Here is a 15,686-nt window from a genome sequence, read left to right as displayed (position 1 = left end):
ATTCCATCACTTTATAGAGGAACAAACTGAGGCTCAGAGATGATTTTCCTAGATTGTATAATGATGTACTGTGGGTGCCAGATATACACCCAGATCTTTTCGCTCACTTTCTGGGCTCATTCCACCAAGCTGCTTGACCTCCTTGCCCTAGGACATACCCCTCAGGAGGTGGTCAGGCTGTAAGCTATAGATATGACCTACAACCTGCAAGGAGGCATCTATTTAATATTCTAATATTTCTTCTCACTGAATTAATCAGAGAAAAAGAGGGTCCACTTCTGTCAGGCTGGTAGAGAAAGGGTGGTGTCATGGTTTTGATATGAAGTATCTCCCTAAAAACTCATGTGTGAGACAATGTGAGAATGTCTAGAGGTGAAATGATTGGGTTATGAGACCTGAACCTAATCAGTGCATTAATCCACTGGTGTAAATTAACTGTATCAGGTAGGGTATGGCTAGATAAGGTGGGTCATTGGAGGCAGGCCTTTGGGGTTTATATTTTGTCTGTGGAGAAGAGAACTCTTTCTCTGCTCCCTGCTGCTTTCCTCCATCATGCTCTTCTGCCATGACATTCTGCCTCACCTCAAGCCCTGAGGAATGGAGTCATCCATTTATGGACTGAGACCCCTGAAACCATGAGCCTCAAAATAAACGTTTCTTCCTCTAATTGTTCTTGTCAGGTCCTTTAGTCACAGCAGAGAATAAGCTGACAAACGGGTGGGTAGCTAAAAATGGGTTTGGGTAAACTCAGTGGAAATATTTGTGAAAGAAAAGAAAAAATAATCTTGGATGAAAGAGTACTGGGATGGCAAAATAATTGAAATATCTGAACATGTAAAAGAGTAGAGATAAGAATAAGCATTAAAAGTGAATTATAGAGAAGAAAAGGAATTAAAAATGGAACAAGTATATACATTTAATTTGCAGTATTCATTAAAAATGAATAACTTGGTAATGTTCATAATATTCATTCTGTCTTTTTCCTGGACTACTTTATTTCTCCCTTAATGACCACCACCATAAAACACACACAAAGACACACACACACACACACACACACACACACACCTCTCTCTTCACCTTCCCTTATCTAAATTATTCAAGGCACAGCTCTTTTGACATCCATACTATGAAGTCTTCCTTCTGCAGCCCAACACTCACTGTTACGTGCCTCCTCTAAATTCCATAAGACTTACATATCTTCCGCGGCACTTTTGATTTGTGCCTAACTTATCCTGGAACACAGATTTGTGTCTACTTAGTCTTTCTGTGTTTCATGGTGACTACCTCATTGCAGGCTTGGTAGACATTCATTGAATGAATAAGTGTTGATTAGGAGCATTTTCTTACAGCAATAAAGATAAAATTACAATCATTTATAATCAGTAATATGCAAACACATGAACTAATGGAGCAATGCTGAGAAAACAGTGAAAATTTTGTACTATCTAATAAAGTTATACTATATGCTAAAGAAAGGAACACAGTATCAAGGGTAAATATAAAAGAGTAACAGAAACCTAAAATCTGAGCAATCTGAGGCTTGGAAAAAATGCTAAGACCTACAAAGAAGACCTTTTGTTTATATTCAGAAGAAAAGTCAAGGATGGCCAGTCTGCTACACCTAATGCTCACAGATGATGAGGGACACTGAAGTACCTGTCTTCTTAACTTCTGCCTTCTTTATCAAGGAGAATTGTCTTGGAAAGTGTTGATCTTTTGTTATTTTGGAGTTGAAGTTCAATGTAGCAGGGGAAGGGAAGGGAGAGGGTATCTGTGTCTAGACAGATGAGTGACATCTCAGAGTTCTGGAAAAACCTGAATAAGCGGATAGGAAACTCCTTAATCTTTGAAGAATTATGAAGAATAGCAATGATATTAGAAGACTGTAATGTAACACATAATTGCCCAATTTTTCAGAAAAATGGAAAACAGATTCTGAAAACTGTAGATCAGAAAATGTAGTGTTGATTCTATTACCAATTTCTTCATGCTCTTAATTTCACATTTACATCCCAAATGGTGGTTCTACATGGGATAGGATGATTAGATCCCCTCTGTTTTGGGCTAGGTGAAGGTACTCAGTCCTCACTTATGGGAGCTGCAAACCTAGAGGTGGTTGGGTCTTTTAGTGTACAAGGCAGGAAATTAGCCCCATGTCAGAACTCTTGGTCATTTTGGAGATAAGGATACAGCATGGTGTCCAGCACTGACAAGTACCTCTAAGCCCAAGGCAATAATTGAACATTTTAATAGTATGGGTTTATGTTTTAAAATGAAAGGATAAATATAGATATGAGATGACATTATTTTTTAAAGCTTTTACCTATGGTATTCTCATAAATATAAATTAGAACCTCAACACTTGTACAAATTTTGTACAGTGTGATCTGAAAGGTCCTACTGAGGCTGAACTTGAGGAAACTGAGAGATGTATAATCTGGATATTTAAAAATGTTAATTCATGACATTGGGGCAGTTTATAATTTTAAGTTCGCAAAAGGGGAAATATGCTCGTCTTCTATTTCTCCATTTTCTTAAATTTAGTTATTTTTCTTTGTTATAAGTTCTTACTTAAGTTATGCTATAAACTCTTTTCCTTAGCTGTCTGTGGTGTCTGGAGATGGTGAAGAAATGTATCTTGAGGTCTTGCTTCCTGTTTCCAAATCCTAGATGTACCACGTAGGTTGTTTACTTAATTGCTTCATGCCTCTGTTTCTATTGGCATGAAGCAAATTAAGCAAATGTGTTGTTAAGAGGAATCAATGAGATGAGGCAAGTGACCCTTGGAGCTACACCTGACATACAGAATGTACCCAACATGCATGAGCCCAATGTGCATGTATTGTCATGTCTGGAATCTCAGTTGTGTTCCTTTTTTGCTATCTGTCCTTGAGTAAGTCACTTAATCGGTTTCCTCAATGGTCAGGAAGCCTGGATTCCCTGATTACTTGGGCCTTGATTATCTGGTGAATGGAACATCTTGGCCTTCCTTCTGGCTTCATAACCAAGACCTGTCAGTTCATGAATGCTCTATTCAATTTAGTTCAATCCAATTCAACTCATCAGTTCCATTTAGTGGAGGTTATTAATTATAATTATTCAAAAATATCTCCTGAGATCTAAGACATGCATAACACTCAGCAGACCTAAGACAAATAGAAATGAGGCATGGGGATCCCTGTTTCTGAGGTTCTTACAAATTTGAATGCTTTCTATAGCCGTACCTCTTTCTTGGGAGAAAATAAGAAAGGCTCTATCCTCTTAGGGGCTTAAAGGACTTTTTCTTTAAACAATCTTGAGAAAAACAACATCTAGCCAGTTGCTGGGAAATATACTTGTGATAACAAAGTGTTTCTAATTATTCCCTCCTTGAGGGGGAAGTTCCTAAAAGCTGGCAAGCCTTCCCCCTGAGGCTGCAGCAGACAAACTACTCAACTTTGGTGAAAACAAGAGGGTGGCTGTTGCAGGGTTCAAACAACAGCAAAATAAACAAAGCCCCAATTATGATTCGAGGGAGGTAGATGGGCTTTTCTATTTAGTCAAAAGGAATTGATTTCCCCTGGAGTGTCACTTACACATAATGATTATTGGAAGGGAGACAACTTAAGGAGAGCAATGCAAAAATGAAATGAGGTGGGCTGCTGATCTTGACTGCTTACCTTGAAGGCAGAGTTAGAAAAATACAATAAATGGGGAGGCAGGATATTTGCAACATTTTATTGATATTCACTTTTTTATACTCACTTTTTCATTCATTATTATTTTCTTTGTTGAAAGAAAGATGCACACTTGAGGATCAATAAACAAAATGGTAAATTCAAGTTAACTTTGGGGAAAGTTATCTATATTTAATTGGGGCCTACTTACTTCTATGCGTAAAAGACTAAATTAACCCAATGTTTAAGTATGTTTCCCTTGAAGGAAGTCTTTATTTTGGAAATCATGTTGCTTCAGATCCAAAGATTTTCTAGGCCTATTGTGATCTCAGTCACTCCCTTCTCAAGGCAGTTAAAATAAATGAATGAAAAATCAGGCTTTCCTGCGTATATCTGGTGTGGCAGGAGGGCTTCCGACCTTTCAGTTCAGAGGAGGTCAAGGTGCAACTCTCTTCGGTTGTCCCGAATCTGGGTTCATCTGACACCAGCAACCTATGCTACGCTGCCCAAGCTTGACCCCAGTGAGATCAAATTCCTGTACTTGAGGTGCACTGGTGGCAGCGAGGACGTTGCCACGTCTGCCCTGGTCCCCAGGATCGGCCCCCTGGGTCTGTCTCCAAAAAAGCTTGGTTTTGACATTGGCAAAGCAACTGCAGATTGGAAGAGTCTGAAGATTATAGTAAAACTGACCATTCAGAGCAGACAGGCCCAGATTGAGGTGGTACCTTCTGCCTCTGCCCTGATCATAAAAGCCCTCAAGGAGCCACCAAGAGATAGAAACAGAAAAACATTAAACACAGTGGAAACATCACTTTCGATGAAATTGTCAACATTGCCCGACAGATGTGTCATTGATCTTTAGCTAGAGAACTTTCTGGCACCATTAAGGGGATTCTGGGGACTGCCTAGTCTGTGGGCTGTAATGTCCATGGCCGCCACCCTCATGACATCATAGATGATATCAACAGTGGTGCAATGGAGTGTCCAGCTAGTTAAGAAATACATGAGACAATATTTTAATAAAGGATCATCTGACCAAAAAAAAAATCACTTCTATGCTAAAATATTTCTAGTGACTCAAGTCATTTATTTTTCTCAATTGTAAACTAAGGAGGATCTAATTTGATCTATATTCAGTCATAGAGCTTTTAAAGCCATTTAGTGCATCTCACAAAGTTTTTCTCAAGTTTACCTTAGTTCTTTCTATATAAACCTTCACAAACCATTAAAAAAGAATTGCTTTGTTTCCTATTGGATAATCCTGAATTTTCCAGAATGGAAATACTTCAACTTCCTCCCTTCCACCCATGTGCTATAACTTGGTACATTTCCAGAACTGAAATTTATAATTTAAAGGCAATGCTTTCTCATTCAGAAGTAAAAGTTATTTCTTTGATTTGCTGCTATAGGACTAGCTCTCTAGGTGTTCTTTCTGCCTATTGCACTTTTGTCTCACAAACATATATTTAAATTCTTTTATAACCAGCACATGTCTCACCTCAAGGAAGTGCTATACTACATTTATCCTAGTGTAGGTTCCTCGTCCTTCAAAGGACTTCTGCAGGACTTGAATATTGTCCTTATCCTAATGTTATCACATGATACATTAGAAAGTCTTGTTCTCTTTATTTGTATCTATACAAATGTGTGCCTATTCTCTTTAGGTGCACTAACAGGTAACTGAGAATAGTGATGAATACCTGTAATCCCAGCTACTCAGGAGGCTAAGGAAAGAGGATTGCAAGTGTGAGGCCAGCTTCAGCAACTTAGTGAGACCCTGTCTCAAAATAAAATGAAAAGGACTGGGGATGTAGCTTAGTGGCTAAGCACCCTGGGTTCAATTCTCAGTACTGCAGTGGGGGTGGTGGGCAAAGGGTCTGTGTGTCAGGGCCGGTACCCTTGGTTCTTATATCCCAGCAAATTGCTGTTCACACTGAAAGTGTTCAATAAAGATGTGTTGCCTGTAGTTATGGGTTTTGGATGATGTATGGCTTTGTTTAGAGTCTCAGTGATTTGCTGTTGAAGATGCTGAACTCAGGATTTTGATATAACTTTTGACTTGTTTTCCATTTGGTACAACTGCACACTCTTTGTTGCTGAAATTACTTCAACTGAATGGTCAGGATTGTAAATACACAGAGAGAAGGTCATTTTGTCTCTATTCTGCTCAGGAGAAAATAAATCTGCTCTTTTCCTTTGTTCTAACAAACTGAAGCAACCCTGGAAAGCATCCTTTCAGTTGTAATTCCCTTTCCACATGCTTTGCTCGCCATATCACAGTGTTTAAGAAACTGTAGTGCCTGCCAAGAAGAGCAGTTAGTGGTCTTATTTTGTAGGTGATAGAGTCATTACCATTCACTAGACCAATATTTAGGACATGTGTACTGAATTATTTAAAATGAATAACGCACATGGAAAACATTAAAGTAAAAAATGGGATGAATAACTATTGTGATAACGTTTATTTCTTCCTGGCTTGCCCAGCTGTTTTCTTTTGTTCAAGGGCACACCAAGAACTTCGGAGATGATCATTCTGGGTGCCTGCCTACTCTGCTGCTTTCAGTCATAGCCCTCTTCTGCTTTTCTTGGTCAAGAACATGGTGGTGGGATTGACTTCCAGCATGACAGTGTGAGGAAACCAGCTGCTGGGCTCCATGGTGAAACAGATGAAAATCATAAAAACAAACCAAAAAACCTATTTAGAACTTCTGGAAATGGCCCCCAAAGCAGTGTTTTCAAGAATTTAGAAAAATGTAGTGAAAATAAAATAAGGGTCTGTGGTATTTGAACCAGGACCACTGGCTCATCCTTCCCTCTGACCTCAGAGAGGTCCACATTACTGTCCCATGAAGAACAGAGGGTTCTCTTTCTCCTCTCTCTCTTAGCTCCCAAGAGGGACAGGACATCAGCATTTCTCATCATACCACCAAACTCCTGTTGAGGAGGCTAAGTTTTGGGAAAGTGTGGTTAAGAGGTGGGGACTCACTTCTTTTTGCAATATCACCTGATAGCTCTTGCCCCAGTTAATGGGACAGGTGTTCCAGTCCTGGAGAATCAAACGAGGAAGATCTTGGGCCCCACACCCTGTTCTCTGAGCACTCAGCTACTAGAGTGGTGTATCAGAGAGAAGCCTCCTATTAAACCCATACCCCAGATCCAGAGCCCTGGTTCAGAGATTTTTCCTCAAGGGAGAAGCAGGCTATAAAATAAATTGTGATACTGGTACTTTTAAAAATTTTTTTCCCAGTGCAGTTGACTTCATGCACATAACATTTTAAAGGCAGTAGAACACGGTGAAGTTAAGCCTAGGAGCACTCTCAGGAACAGTGGAGGTTGTGGTGAAAGGCAATTGGGAGATTCATAGACCTAATGAAACTCTAGTGCAGGCCAGTTAGTTTGTAGGATGGGACTAGGAAAACAAGACAGCTAGAAGGAGCCATTGTAGGGTCTGAATAAATATAAAATTATGACTTTTGAAATGATTTCTTTGAAGAAGCAACAATCAGATTGGATTATTATATAGAGGAATTTATGTCCTAAAAAATTATTGAAAGACTAGCACAATCTGCCTACTAATACTGAAGTTTAACAGCTTGTATGAACCTTGAAAATATTATGCTAAATGGAAGAAGTGTGTAATAAAAGACTTCATATTGAGTGACTCCACTCATGAAAGTTCAGACTAGAGAAATAATTTACAGACAAAAAGTAGATGAGTGCTTGCTTAGGGTTAGGTAGATTGTGGGCAGGGTGAGGGGTGATAGTTAATTCGTATGAGTTTTCCTTTTGGGTTGCTAAGAATGTTTTAAAATTGTGGTGATGATCACATCTATCTTTGAATATACTAAAAATCATTGAAATGTACACTTTAAATGGGTAAATTGGTATAATAATTATCTCTCAATTATTTTATTTAAAAAACAGGCTAAAGTAAAAACAAGTCAGGAGTAGAATTTCATGCTCATAATGTCTTGAGTGTAAAAGGCACTATGTATAGTTGACAGAGGAGGGTTAACTTTGCTTTGTGGGAGCAGAGAGGTATGTTTTATCTGTCTCAGAAGCATTTTTTCCCATTTTTTTCTTTTTTACAGACTGCGTTTTCATTGTGCACGAATGGGGTACATCTTTTCATTTCTATGGTTGTGCACAATGTAGATTCATACCATTCGTGTAATCATACATGTACTTAGGGTAATGATGTCTGTCATGTTTCATTTTTCATACTCCCCCTCTCATTTCCCTCTACGTAAACTAAAGTTCCTCCATTCTTCTCTCACTCCCCATCCCTGACCCCAATTATATATCATCATCCACTTATCAGGGAAAACATTCAGCCTTTGGTTTTTTAGGATTAGCTTATTTCACTTAGCATGATATTCTTCAATTCCATCCATTTATCTGAAAATGCCATAATATTTTTCTTCTTTATGTTTTAGCTTTTCTTTTCTTTTTTGTAACTGGAGATCAAACCACCCAAGGCTTCACACATGCAAGGCAAGCCTTTACCACTGAGCTATAACCTAGCCTATGCTTCAGAATCTTGGAAATTGCAGGCTTAAAGTTTTTGGCTTTGGAAACAGAGGATAGGCACTGCCTTTAATTACCCGTATGACCTTAGACAAGTCATTTCATCTCACTAGGCTTCATTTTTCTTTTCTAAAACAAGGGAAGAGAAGTAGTATATACTGCCTCAAGTTCATCTAGCAAATCATCTCTGATTTGAAGGGCAAGGTGGGTTGCAGAGAAGATGGCCTACATAGGATTTTAAAAAGCAATTTTTGTGTCTACCATCTCTTTCTCAATATACATACTGCCTTTATTTCTTAACCCTTCGGTTCCATTGGGTACTTATGAAGTCCTATTTACCAAAACATGTTCTTTGTGAATCATGTCATATCCATTTCTTGAAAAAGTGTGTTCTATAAAAAAATGGGTTGGGCAAATTGGAAAGCCTCTGAGAGTCTTTAGTACATTATGTGCATATGAATCTCTAGAACTGGGGATATACTGTGTAGTATTTTCCAAACTGATTTCACCATGGAATTATTTTTTATGTAAGGTCTTATGGAAATAGGGCTGTGAGAAATATACATTTTAAAAAGCCAAAGAAAAGGGTTAGCCGTTAAAAACTTACGAATCCCATCTCACCAGTAGGATTTATATTTCAATTTCAGAGACTTAGAAATTAGAGAAATCTTTAAGGTTCTAAGGATAGGCTTATTAATGATAGTATTGTGACAAGTAGTAGAAGAGATATTTTCAGGCAACTGAGCCTCCTTGGTGCCTCACATATCCTATTATATAGCAAGCTGTGGGCTTGTTAGAACAGCTTTGGCCTACATGTTAAATCACATCCAAAATGAGAAAATAGGCATACAATTCTCCAAATCTAGAAGTAAGTCTTAGAAAAGAGACCATGAAGTCATGTTAGATCAATATAAACTTTTTTTTTCCAAACTCTATGGAGTTTTTGAAACATCATCATCAAGGTTCATTTCTTTCAATGAGGACCATTTAGGGAGTATGTACATGATTTCTGAGCCTCCATCAAGCCCTCTATTTCACACAGCATTCTTTTTGTTAAGCTTCTGCACCTGCAGAAGATCAGCTATTCAACGTGCTGAGAGGTAGCACGGGAGCTATCTTCATAGAAAAGGTGTGAAAGGCAACAGAGAGTTGGAGCCAGCCTTGAAACTGCCCCCTCTATAGGCATATCTGTGCTCAAACAGCTCCCTAACATTACATGGTTTCTGATTATTTTGTAATTCATCAATGGAAATTGTACTGATGTTTACTTTTTCATCTTCATCTTACTTATTAATGACCCCACTGAATCATTCTTTATATGTATTCTTCTCTCCTCTTTACTGGGTAGTTACTGAGTATCCAACCTGGCTGGGTGCAGCAGAGGGTGCAGTGCTGACCCTCAGTGTGGTAAATCTGAGGGGCAAGATACTATGTAAATTTTGTGTTATAAAAGACTCCAGCCTTGCACATAAGTAAATCCTCAAGTGAAAAATTTAGACTAATTTAGAGAAGAGGGAGAGTCTCTATTCTTTTTTCGTGGTTAGTACAAAAAGGTGTGTTTTAAAATCAGGTCTTTCAAGGATGTAAATTTAAATTGTGAAACCAAGAAGTTGGTGACTTTGGGCCATTCTTCCTTTGATTTCATTACTTCCAAAATTGGGACAGTGATAGCTATAGTACAAAACTATTTTGTAAGACACTGTCAGAGGCATATAGCATAGTGGCATAGTAGGACCATACATATTTATATATACATATATACATACATATACATATATATATACACACATATATACATCTACATATGTATACACACATATAGATATATGCAAGGCTAGAGTCATACATATATATGTATTGTTCAATCTTCTATTTTAATTCTTTGCTTGAGCGGTCTTTTTGCATATTTTATTCATTCAATTCACATATATGTTAAATATCTACTTTGTGCTAGGGACAGTTCAACATGGTGGAATTCTTGCCATCACACAAATTTAATTTTAGTTTATAGTGACCGGGGGTGGGAGAAAGAAGGTATCTGGAAAAAAAAAATTCAAGTGGCAGTAAATTTATGAAAGTAATAAACTTTGCTGGAACAATGGAGGATAGCTTTATAGTGGAACGGACAAAAAGACCCCTCTGTTGGGGTGGCATTTGGTAGAGACTGGAAAGACAAGAAGCCATATTAAAAAAAGAGAGGAAAACATTCTGGACAGAAAACAAAGCAATTGAAAACACATCAGGTAGAAATAAATTGGTGTCCTGGAAGAGTAGTAAGGGATCCAGGTGGGTCCAGGGTGGCTAGAGAACAGTGGTGATAGATAAGCACTATGCCATGAGTACTATGGAAAGTCAAACGAAGGTCAGGCCAGGCCAGGTGATGCCTTGTGTCATGGAAAAGCACATACACTTTCCATATAGGAGAAGAATTTGGTCTGTTTTGCTCTCTGCTGAATCTTCAGTACCCAGAACAGTGCCTATCATGTAGGGAATCATAAAACATGGGTTGAATAAATTTTATTCCAAATGGCATTGTAAGTAATTATGTGCCATAATCTTTTGAAAAGTCTCTCTTGCTGCCACATGGGGGCATGGACTGTAGGTTTAAGTGAAACCAAGGAATGGGATGTGATGGAAGTTATTTCAGTGGACAAGAGATGATGGTGGTCTGAGCTAAGGTAGGGACAATATGGAGAAATGCAGTCTTTAGACCTATAGTTGGGAGTGCTAAATCCTCAGAATCTGGCAATGAATTGATTTGATGGGTGAGGATTTGATGACACATGCATTTTTACAGATAACAAAGACTAGGAGAAGAGAGTCTATGGGGTTTGGGAAAGGGATATTTAGTGTATTGTTTTCTTCTTGTTGATTGTGAGATGCCAGAAAGGGATTCAAGTGGAGATATCAAAGTTTGAGTTGGATATTCAATGTCCAAGTCTCCATGGAGTGGACAGGCATGCCATATACATTATGAATGTAGGTTCTATTTTAAAACATGGGACTGGATGGGATCACCCTAGACAGTCAAGATGCATGGAGAGGAGGGTCTAGGATGAAGCCAGGTGCTGCAACACTCGGAGGCTGGCTAGCAGTAGAGAACTCAGCAGAGAAGATCAGGGTTTGACTAGACATATAGGGCAAAATGTAGTGTGGTGTCACAGAAGCCTGAAGTCAAAAGATAAAATGGAGCAGGTGGATGATCAGCTACATGGTGTATTCCTGAGCATGGGTACTATATGAAGAAAGAAGAGACCACAGCCTTTGTCATCTGAATTGAGGGTATTCCTCTAATATTCAAACTTTTGCTTTCATTTGAAAAATAATTTAACCAAAGTATAAAACATACTAAAAATAAAGAGGTTTACTGACACTTGTGACAAAAAAGAATTTTCAGTGAACCCATAGAGACAGAGCCAGATTGAGTAGGTTGACTAACAAATGGGGATTCTGGTAGAAATAGCATATTAAACATACAACTATTTGTTTCCTCCAAAAACCTTACTGAAAAGACAGGAAGGGAACTTTTTTAAAAGGCATAAAACCATAAGGACCTAAGAATAAGTTTAACAAAATATTAGGATCCTGAAGAAGATGTATGCATGTGGTTTGGAACTAGCACTGCCAACATCTGCAAACTGGTTAGCAACATAAAATCTGAGGACCCTCCCTAAGTTTACTGAAGCAGAACGTGAGTTTTCTCAATATAGTCCTCTGATTTGCATGCACATTAGAGATTGAGAAGGGCTAACTTAGAAGACTCAAGAAGATTGATTCCTAAGCCGATGTGATTTGTACTACACAATCCTTAAAGTACTCAGGAATTGGAACCACTGGGTACCTGTGGCAGTGGAGCAGGAGGTGGAAATAAGGTGATATGGATGAAATAAAGAGCATTGGTGCAAAATTTAAGATGCAGCCAGATTTCCTACTTAGAGCAGTTAGATAAGAGACCTTGCCCACCTGAGCAAAACACCAAAAATATATTCTTTAGTGACTGTAAAATAGAGTTCCTGGGCTGGGGGGTACCAGATACTATTTATAAGTGCTGGAAATTGAAACCCCAACCCCAACCCAACTTTCATCCCAGCTACCAGAAATGCCAGAACGTTGGCAGTGAGGGCTTCACCCTTTAGGTGGGAGTTGGGAAGAATGTTCTCTTGGGAATTTGACCAGCCTGAGTCAAGACCTGAAGATTTTGATGCAGCAATTCCTGACTTAATGACCCAGCTGGTTCTTTTACTGAGGTTGTTATGGCTTCTGTTGCTATTGTTGTTTCTCTACTTTCTCCAAAATCTTCCCTGAGAGATCTGCTTCTAAGAGCTGCTTTGTTGTTTTCCTATCTGGCTACCAGAACTGTTTGTTCTCTTTCCATTTGTCTCTCGTATTTGTTTGGTAGAATTAGATGCCTTTCCAAGACTGTGCGTTTGTATTGAAGGAGTTCAGCAGATTTTCACAATCAGAGGCATGATAAGCGATTTTGCTGCTGTACACAGTATTCCCAATGACCTCTTTGCTCTTCATAATCCTTCTATTTTCCTTTGTTGCTTTTTCAGTTTGTCATGTGTTTTGTGCTGTTCTTCCCCCAATACATATACTTAGAGAAATGCTACAGTCATGGCCCATAAATGAATTCTGATTAATTTCTGCCCCGATCAGAAATTAATCTTGGTGATCAAATGGCAGTGACAATGGTCTGGGGCTCAGTGTTGATACCTGCTCAGGCTGTGATCTGATGATGGATAGTGATCATTCTACATTTAATTTGCTTTTCTATTCTAAAGCTAACATAGCTTTTCAAATAGTTTGAAATTTAGAAGAAAGGGAAATAATTTATAAGTTCAACAGCCTTCAATAATTCCCTATTAGTGTCCCCCTTATGCCAAAGCAGGTGTGTCGTTTTCAGAAGCCTACGGGCTTTGTTAAGGCAAACTCTGTGTAATTACCAGTTTCAAAGATTATACCCCGCTACTCTGGGGGGAAGCTGGCATACAGGGCCCATTGACAGGGCTCTTACCCATAATAGCATTCAGGAACACAAGTAGCTTTAGGAAAAATTATGAAGTTGGAAAAGAAATAGAGCAGCTTAAGTTTCCCCCTTTGGTGCTTTTCTCCGACTTCTGTATTAGTCCCTTTCATCCAAACTCAAAGGATCCGGTCCCTTGCATTTTCACAGTTTGAAAACTTGTAGACAAACTTAAATATTTGGATATCTGCCAGTTAAACTCTATCTTTTATTTGCTGGTGTTCATTTGTCATTCTATTTTATTTCATGTTTTGTAAATGGGGTATTTGGGAAGTGGCCCTGCACAGCTCCTGAAATCAACACTGGAGGGGTCAGAAGTGCAGGTCTAGATGGGACAGACTGATGCCTGCCTTCTCATCAGCTTTCTTCCAGCATCAGACAGGCAGCCATCCTCTCATTGGCTTTCCCTGGGCATCCGTTTCTTCTAGCTTTCAGTCTGTGATTTCATATTGCACAAAGCAACATGCAATTAATTGTCAAATTAGTGGTTTTGACAATGACTATTCTGGGTTCCAATGGGGATTTTGATTGTTGTGGGTAAGAGTGAGGAAAAACATTTTTGTCACTACTTGTTTGATGTTCTTTTTTAGCAACTTCATAAGAGCAGGGACCTTGCCTATCCTATTGATTGTTTTCTCCCAAGTGCCTAGTATAGTGTCTTGCACATATATAATCAATACATATTTGCCGTTGAAAGAAAACTTCATGAAAAATGAGCCTCTCTACTGTGGTCTCAGAGGTGAATAATACTGGAGTAGGAGAATATATTCGGTTTGGAGAAAATAGAACAGTTTCAGGGTGGAGAATATAAAGACATACCTGGGAGCTGGGGAATAGAAAATAGTTTGTAGAATATAGGGCTGAGAGCATGGGAGATGAGAGAGGAGACGCAAGAGTTAATGAGATGCCAGAATATGAAGGGCCTCAATGCCAAATGTATGACTTCAGCTTTTTTGTCCTGGATTTGGACATTGGAGTTCAGAGCAGGGCAGAGCCCAGACCAGGGATCTAGGAGGGGAGAAGACAGAAGGCTCAAAGAGCAATTGAGAGGCTGGCAAAGTGCAATCAAGGTAACATGATCTTCTAGGGATGTGATCCTCTTTCCTGAACCAAAGTTTCATAGACTATCATAGTCTTTAAACTAAAGCCACTCCTAAAAATCTAGTACTCATGGCTATGGCTCATTCATCTGAGGGGCTTCTCTCTTTTATGTCCTTATTCCAGGAGAATACTGGAAGGGGTGCGGTGTTCAGTGTGACCAGTCAGACTTTATTTATTTAGGTTGGAAATAATTGTTGGAGCTAGGATCCCTCACAAATTATTTATTTAAAATTCTACCAAACTGAATGTAACAAGAGGGCTGTTTGTATGTGGGTTTCCATGTTGCTTTCCAAAATAACAGAACCGTCCATTAAACCTAAGGCAAATATCCTCATCCCCTAAATTCCACAGCTGGGATCAGAGCACTCTAGTATTCCATAGCTTTTGGACTCTGAGGTCTAGAAAAAGCCTATTGGTTTTGGGGAAAATTGTTACCTAAAGATACTTGTGAAATCAAAGCATTTTTAGAATTGAAGTAAACTCAGCATCACTTTACCTCAATCTTTCAACAATCTCCTCATGAGATTTCTCTCAGATATCCTTAGCTAGTTGACCTTTATGCTTTGTTGAAACTTAAGCTTTTGGGATCCCTATTTTTTAGAGGTTTTCACTGAGCTTGACATTATGGAGGCAGTGTGTCTTTTCCTTTATTTCTGACACGGGGTTCTGTCATGGCTCTGTGTTGGCTCTTGCTGAAAGAGGTGTGGAAGAAGACATGAAAGATTGGATTCGAGTCCCTCATAAGACTAAAATATAATTGAGTTCAAGTCCATGACAAGGGTTTGGTGGCTTTTTCAAATTTTTTTGCAAGCCCCCTTGAAGTTTTCCAGATCAGATGGCATATTCCATGTGAAAGACCAAAGTAATGGCATGTTCAGGTCAGAGATATGAAATAGTGAGATACTTTAGGGAGAGGTCAGATTAAGAATCAACATCCAAATCTCATTATAATCAGATCCTAGGCAATTAAAAATAATTACTCTCTTTCCTAGCTGACCTTGTGGGATATATAAACTAGAATCTAGTCTAAATAAAGCTAAATTGGAGAGTCTACATCCAACAGCTTAAAAAAAAAGTATAGTCCAATCAACCACAGTAACTAGATAACCCAATTAGTGGCTTTGGAGAAGGATAATCAAAAGTTAAATGATTTTCCCATTTTCTTTCATGATATCCTGCTTCTGAAGCTCAGGTTTCTTTAGTAGAGGACTTGGATGAGGAAGGACAGCGGGCACCTTTAGGTAAACAAGGAGATTTTATCATTACCAAGTGAGTGCAGTTCTGTACTTTCAAACCCCTACTCTTCAATTGCTGATAATGACTCTGTAAATTATAGCTCTTAGCCAATTCTCAGGGTAGAGTTCATCTTCTAC

At 38.7% G+C, this 15,686-nt stretch overlaps 1 protein-coding gene and 1 pseudogene across 2 annotated transcripts in view; one reads left to right on the top strand and one right to left on the bottom strand.

Annotated features, from left to right (window-relative positions):
- Fshr (follicle stimulating hormone receptor) overlaps positions 1 to 15,686 on the bottom strand; it is a 157,409-nt gene that overhangs the window by 135,147 nt on the left and 6,576 nt on the right. The gene's annotated exons all lie outside the window — the stretch shown is intronic.
- LOC124963489 (60S ribosomal protein L12-like) lies at positions 4,021 to 4,655 on the top strand (annotated as a pseudogene).

The sequence above is a fragment of the Sciurus carolinensis genome, chromosome 13 (genome assembly GCF_902686445.1).
Source record: "Sciurus carolinensis chromosome 13, mSciCar1.2, whole genome shotgun sequence".
Lineage (NCBI taxonomy): Eukaryota > Metazoa > Chordata > Mammalia > Rodentia > Sciuridae > Sciurus > Sciurus carolinensis.
Note: the sequence above shows the minus strand (reverse complement) of the source record. Positions and strands in the feature narration are given on the sequence as shown.